Below are 6,839 nucleotides of genomic sequence, written 5' to 3'. Positions count from 1 at the left end.
TGTTAATATTTTCGGAAATATTTATAAAGACACTGCACTTTCAAAGACCAGGAGAGTCAAAACAGTATTTGACATTCATTTGGCCTCCTGGGTATAAGCTTCCACGGTTTAGGGTGCAGCGGAAGAAGAATCGACTTAGGCAGGCCTTATCATGGATGTAAGGTGGCAGCAGCCGTGTGATATGTGTACGTGTGGAGACTTATAGATGGCTGTAATTTCCCAGGTCGGCTTTACTCTAGCACAACTCTGACCCGAGCAATTCGTATCACGAGTTTTAGCTCAGTCCCTTGCACATGTTCCGTATGCGTGGCTGCGTGTACGGGCTCTTGTATCACCAACTATCCCTCCCGCTCGTTTATGAAAATATCGACCCCAGGCGAGCTTGCTGGTAATTTCATTTTGCAGACTGGTCCTTCTGAAGAGCGGCACAACAAAAGGTTGCGATATTGAATCGCTGGTTTCCCCCGGACCTTTACAAGAGGTGGGCACGATTTTACCGGAGGTATTTCGCATCTAGAATTTTTTTGTCGCAGCTGGTGAATATGGCTTGTTAGAAATCTTTGATGAAATATTGCGGTTGGTGTAGATTCAAGGTTTAAGACGGTCACACAGAAACCAAGGATTGGACGAACTGTAACTGTTAGGAAGACCAGTCATACCTGGAGTTAATTTGTCTTTTATGCTAAAGTAAGTGGAACAGCTGCCGCATATTGCTTGTTAGAAATCTTTAAATGGAATAGTTCGGTTGGTGTAGATTCAAGTTTTGATAAGATAAAACCGAAGTCGAGGATTGCACTAACTACATGTAAGTATTAGGAAAACTAATCATATCTAGAATTCTTTTTTCTTTTACGCTTAAGTAAGTGGAAGTGCTGTCACATACAGCCTAGTTAAAATCCTTGAATAAAGTGTACGGTTGGTGTAAATGCAAGTTTTGAAACGGTAACGTTAACACAGAAGCTGAGGATTGGACGAACTGTTTGCGTTTGGAAAGCCAATGTTCGATACAACGTAGCGTTTTCTCTCAACGTCTGACTGAATCTGCTTCCGCACGCTTTTACTCTACAGCTCCTAGGATCTCCATCGGCTGCGGAAGTGGGGTTGCGCCTTTGGTAAGCGCGGTGCTTATCTGAACTACGTTTTATCATAGCTAGCCAGCATCATACATTATGATTGACATTCCGACGAATGGTCGTATCTTAAAAAATCCCAGACGTACTGTGACGCTAGAGTCTTATCCTAGGAGACGTGGAGCTTCTGCCTTGAGGCGAAAACCTGGGCTGGTAAGCATCTTGATGCATACGTCAAGGCGTAAGGTAGAACATTAACCCTAGAGACGTAAGGTTGAATATTACCCTTAGAGATGTGTGTGGGAACAGCCTGTTATTGGGACATTTTGCCACTGATCGATCTTAGTAAAGAAACGTGTATATTTTTTTCATTAGTGGAGACCAGTAAGTCTACGTTATGGTGAGAGATGGTATACGTTTCTTTCATGACCTTTGAAAGAAAGGATTTACTGATAGTCGAAAACTGATGCGATGTTTGCCCAGCGTTGATTGCAGGAGATGTTTCAAGACGTCTGTTTTCATGGTTTCAGAGCACGAAATGCAGGCGAGGATTTTCTCCTACTTTCAAAGGTGTCACAGAATAATCAGACCCGTGAATAGCAGGCGTTAGGCACGCGTGACTGCTGAGTACTCTCTTGGACCGTTGCCGATTTGCAGTCGTCAAGATGATGGGACGTGGAGCCCTAGCCGGCGCGAAACTAGCTAGCGAGAGAAGAAAACGGACTCTGAAACTACAAAAGGAAGGACTACAAAAGGTTCACCATTTTGTACCCAAAACGACTCAGATCATGGTAATCACGGGTAGGATCAACCTTCTATCATTTCCGACAGTCGTTATTGTAATTGGCTTCCTTGTCTTCGCCATCGGCGTCGTTATGTCCATGTTTGCGTACGAGTACGTGGAAATATCTATACGCAACAACAACACTAACTCTTCCAGCACCATGGACGGGGACAGCGGCGTTGCTTTCCTCACAGACGAGACCTTTCTGCGAACGTTTCGGCTGGCGGGTCCGCTGATTCTTGGACTCGGAGTGTTCACCATGTTGTGTGGAATAACGGCGTTACTAGAGGACCGGGACAAGAAAACAAAACGAATTCTCATTCGCGAACCAAGCGAGGAAGTAAAGCCAGGTGTACATCTGGGTATAGGACCGTTCTCAGGGACACTACCGAGCCAAGGTTACACCGTATCTCCGCAGGATTGCAGACCGGTGGCCATGTTCCCTACCACGGTTGGGTCGTGTCCAAACTTACGCTATCAACCCAGGTCTCCAGTTCATCTGAACCCATCGCGGGGCTACATGCAGACCATGCCTTCCCCTGTTCCAGCGCTGGAGTTGTACAGGTTTCAGCCTGCTTCAGACTGTGCGGGAGAGACTCTCACGACTTCTTGACCTGGTTTTATGATACTGAGCTGGTAGAAGGTACTTAAAGAAGAGCGAGAGAAGCGAATGGCATTCTTATAAAGACTTTTGTGTATTTTCTACGGCCTAGGGAAAATTAATGTTGTGTTTCCAAATACCCTTCCGATCCTAGCTTGGGCGGGGGGGGAGGTTCATAAATCTTTTACCTGACATTTGATTGATGTAAACGTTATGAAATCGTTCAATATCTTCTCTTCACATCTGCTGATATAGAATGTTGTGCTGGTATAATGTATATCTGTATGATCAAGATACGAAGTTGAAAATACCAGTGTCCTGATGCGTGTCAGTTTACCACCGGTAAACATTATTTGTTGGATCAATTTGGCCGATATCTAAAAAGAAAAAAAAAAGAAAAGAAAATGAATCTATCCACCCAACACAGTTTTTCAGGGCTGTAACCGGAAACACAACATTGGTATTCCTATGCCCTGTTTGCCTTTGATACCAGCGGAATCGACGGCATGTAGACTGGACAGTTGTGCACTGTACCAGACGATAATTCTGTAAGTCCAACTCTACAGCTCCTGAAAGCTTCATAAAAGGTCAGGTGTTGACCCCCCTTCTTGTGACAAGAAATTTTCTTATACAGAATATAACCATGTATTTCGTGCCGAGCAGAGTACTCCCGTAGAATGTCGACATAACTTTACTGAATATCGAGAATCCATTAGTAAATACGCATTCTATTCAGACGCAAGGAATGGGCAGTGATTTTGATTTTAATATACGCGTGCAAATATTTTAGATATACTCACATCGGCCTATGTATCTGTTAGAAGTTATCTATTAGAGTAAGACACTTTAAGGTACAAAGAGATTCATCATCCGTGACTTCAGATTCATTTCTCTTCTGATAACAGCTATAGTGATAGATTAAGTTTCTGCTGTAATTTGTCATCTCTGAGCCAGTGGCAAAGTGCTCGTTGAAAGGTTAAGTCGGTCTTTTCTAGAGTAAACATTCTATTTCTAGTTGGGCCATTTTGATTCGATTATATGGATGACATCCTCTAGGAAAAAATTGCCTTCATTATGAAATCTAAGTATCCAGGAATTCGAAGGTCGAACAAATGACAAGACGCACGAAGTATGGTATATCGAAAACTAAATTCTTCACTTTTATTATTTCATATCTTAGTCTTTGGTATTGACTTTGGTATTGAATTTGGAATTCTATGATATATTCGTTTCTCTTTACGCTTTGTACGATTTACAGTATGGTCCAAAACTTTGGAAAACGGACGAAAATTCATGCGTGCGCGGACGCCATCCATATAATCAAACCAACATGGCCTATACATAATGGTCTGACTTGTTTTAGATATTTACAGTCCATCCTCTTTGGAGGGCAAAAATAATCAGAGGATTAAAGCAGACATTTTAGAAATAAATAGGTCAGTAGAATTAGATAAATTGTTAAAGAATGGAATTGCTTTCATCCTTCATGATTGTAGACATGCCATACTGCTACGCCCAGCTTCCCTCCCTTTTTCCCTCCCTCCGTACATCCCTCCTCCCTTCCATCCTCCATCCATCTTTCCTCGCTCCATCCTTTTCCTGTCCTTCGTTCCTCCATCCATCTATCTATCCATCCTTCCTTCCATCCTATCTTCCATCCTCCACCCTTCATCTATCCTTCGAATTCCTTCCTTCTTCCATCCATCCATCCATCCATCCATCCATCCATGCTTCTTTCCATCCTCCCATCCATCTCTCCTCCATCTTTCCTCCATCTTTCCTCCAGCCTTCCTCTATACTTCCTTCCTCCTTCCATCCTGGCCTTCCTTCCTCCCATTCTTTCTTCCTTCCTTCCTTCCCTCCTTCCTTGTTATGAACATGATATGTGTATATTTCTTGATATACATTTTTGTTGTTCGTTCCCACAAACAGCCCGGTCGGGCCCCGGTCGGGCCCCGGATTGGAAATTTGCTCATAATCCATCCCTATCGTCAGACCCAACCGTTCATTCAACACATCACGTACCAGGGCCAACCTAATCTACATCTATTGCATTTCTCCTATACAGAGAGAGGGCACTTCACAATTCATTCCGCCTCCTCTGCAAAATTGCCATTTTCCCACTACACTGGATGCATCTGTTCAGATATGTATAATTGGAATCAGAGCTCTTGGTCGTTACGTTCTACATCGCTGATTTTTGTGGGTGGTATATGTACGTTCATGTTCATTGTAGATTGGGTGTAATTGCCATATACCTTTGCTATGTGAAAAAAGTATCAACATAAAGAAAACTTTGTCAAAATCATGTACCCAAGCTAATAATGAGTTATGATTAAATCTAATTCTCTGTGAATTGACGGAATCGATTTCTTCTTCATTGAAAGAAATGTCTTTATTCAAGAATTTATGATAAAACTTTAATTTACGACTATAAAGCAAGTAACCGGAATGACGTATGTAACGTTAGGAAAAAGTACAGCACACACTCTCCAAAACTTCACGATTAAATTTCTTCAATCAGCAAAATTGCAAGTACTTCGCATTCTCTTTATCTTGGCAGCCAGGTAGTACGTACAGAATGTGTGCATCTGACGCCTTCGCGAGTGACTGATGAATACTGAAGCTGTCTGCTGTATGACACTCTTCAAGTTCAATTGTCTGGTCGTCGAGCACTTCCATGGTATACGCACACCTAATTGTTACTGAAGTTCCTCATTAGCTGTATAATGCCACCGCAAGAGCCCATTTCAAACGTATTCTTTTATTGAAATATTCTATTATCAGTAACGTTTTATATCGTAACGGTCGCATCATATAAATCAAAATAATGTTCGGGTGATTACAAACCTCTCTGGAATTCAGCCATGTGTACTTTATACATTACGCTATATCTGCTCAGGAGAGATAAGCAGGAAGCCGTGTTATCATTTTTTTTGAAATGAGAATTTTCATGGAAGTCGTGAAGCAGAATATTGGGAGATTGGAAAACAGTTTTCGCTGCCGTCTTCAGTCAACATTACAAAATCTATTTGCAGTACGTCTCACGTGAAATCGTCATTGCGTGCACCCCCTAGGTCTAGAACAGCATGCCAATCAATCAATCAATCAATCAATCAATCAATCAATCTTTATTGCACAACAAATGTAACAGGTACAATGTAGGGCAAGTTCGTAGGTACGTGTAGTACCAAATATCAAGACATATAACTATGTCTTTGCTTATTAACAATACTAAGGAATTCTACAAAACTTAAGACTAAACCCTACGGTATCCAGTAAGAGTAATACAGTATACGCATATGGAAGATGTATTACATCAATTGTTTGCGTCAGAGATGATTCTATTTCTTTTTAGAAAAGAGGTTGATATGTATTGGCCTATGTACAAGTGCATGCATATGACACAGCTAATACAGATCAAAATCCGACATCAGCATCACATGATTGAAGATCGCTTTGACATACTGTAATGGAAGGTTAATTTCTCCCCGTGCAGATTCAATCATGCTTTCTGCCGTATGTATGTCAGATTTCATTTTATTACAAACATTACATTACATACAGATGAAACACACTGCAAACCATCGCCGGTGTGATAGGATTTAAAGATGGTGTATTTTCAGCGCAGTTCGTTTTACTTTATTTGGTGAATATGTAAAATGGGATATGGTGATCTTGACACCTATAGGGTCCGAGACGCACGGCCGAGGTGAGCTCATGACAAAGTCATCTGGAGCCAGTCAGGCGTGGGTTTTTACAAGAGGCTGCGACGGCTGAACGACCAATGACCGATTAAAGATCTGATTCAACGTATTTCATAGACTTTTTGTGTTACGTCTTTCGAATCATAGTTTTGTATCCTGAATCATATTCCAGTAGTAAAATCAAGGGTCACACAAATCCAATCAACTTTTACCCGAGAAAATGAGGATGATGGTCTCAGAAACGCGTAGCACGCAAATAACCCTCTTCAATTTCCTATAGCAGGATTTTTGAAAAGTTAGTCCGCGTGTCTACTGGTAGATAATGATGATCTTTTCCTCTTCTTTTAGTAAGTTCAAAAGGGCAATGTTATTGGCACTGGAATCTACGATTACCCTCTTCCTCAAAGCATGATGAACTGTAATGTTATCTTCTTTCCTTTCCTTTGCTTTATTTCCTGATACCGAGTGAGCTTCTGTACTATATATATATATCAGTGAACAGTTTAGTCCGGCTAATTAGCCACTAAATAAGAACATTCATTGTACACAACCAATCGTTTCTTTGAAGACGTTTCGGTGACCACCTGACACCTTTTTCGGGACAAACCTGACTGGTTCCGTTACACTATGCTGTACACAATATACCACAATGAATGATGCGATATTGCCGAGGGTTG

The sequence above is a fragment of the Branchiostoma lanceolatum genome, chromosome 2 (genome assembly GCF_035083965.1).
Source record: "Branchiostoma lanceolatum isolate klBraLanc5 chromosome 2, klBraLanc5.hap2, whole genome shotgun sequence".
NCBI classification, from domain to species: Eukaryota; Metazoa; Chordata; class Leptocardii; order Amphioxiformes; family Branchiostomatidae; genus Branchiostoma; species Branchiostoma lanceolatum.
Note: the sequence above shows the minus strand (reverse complement) of the source record.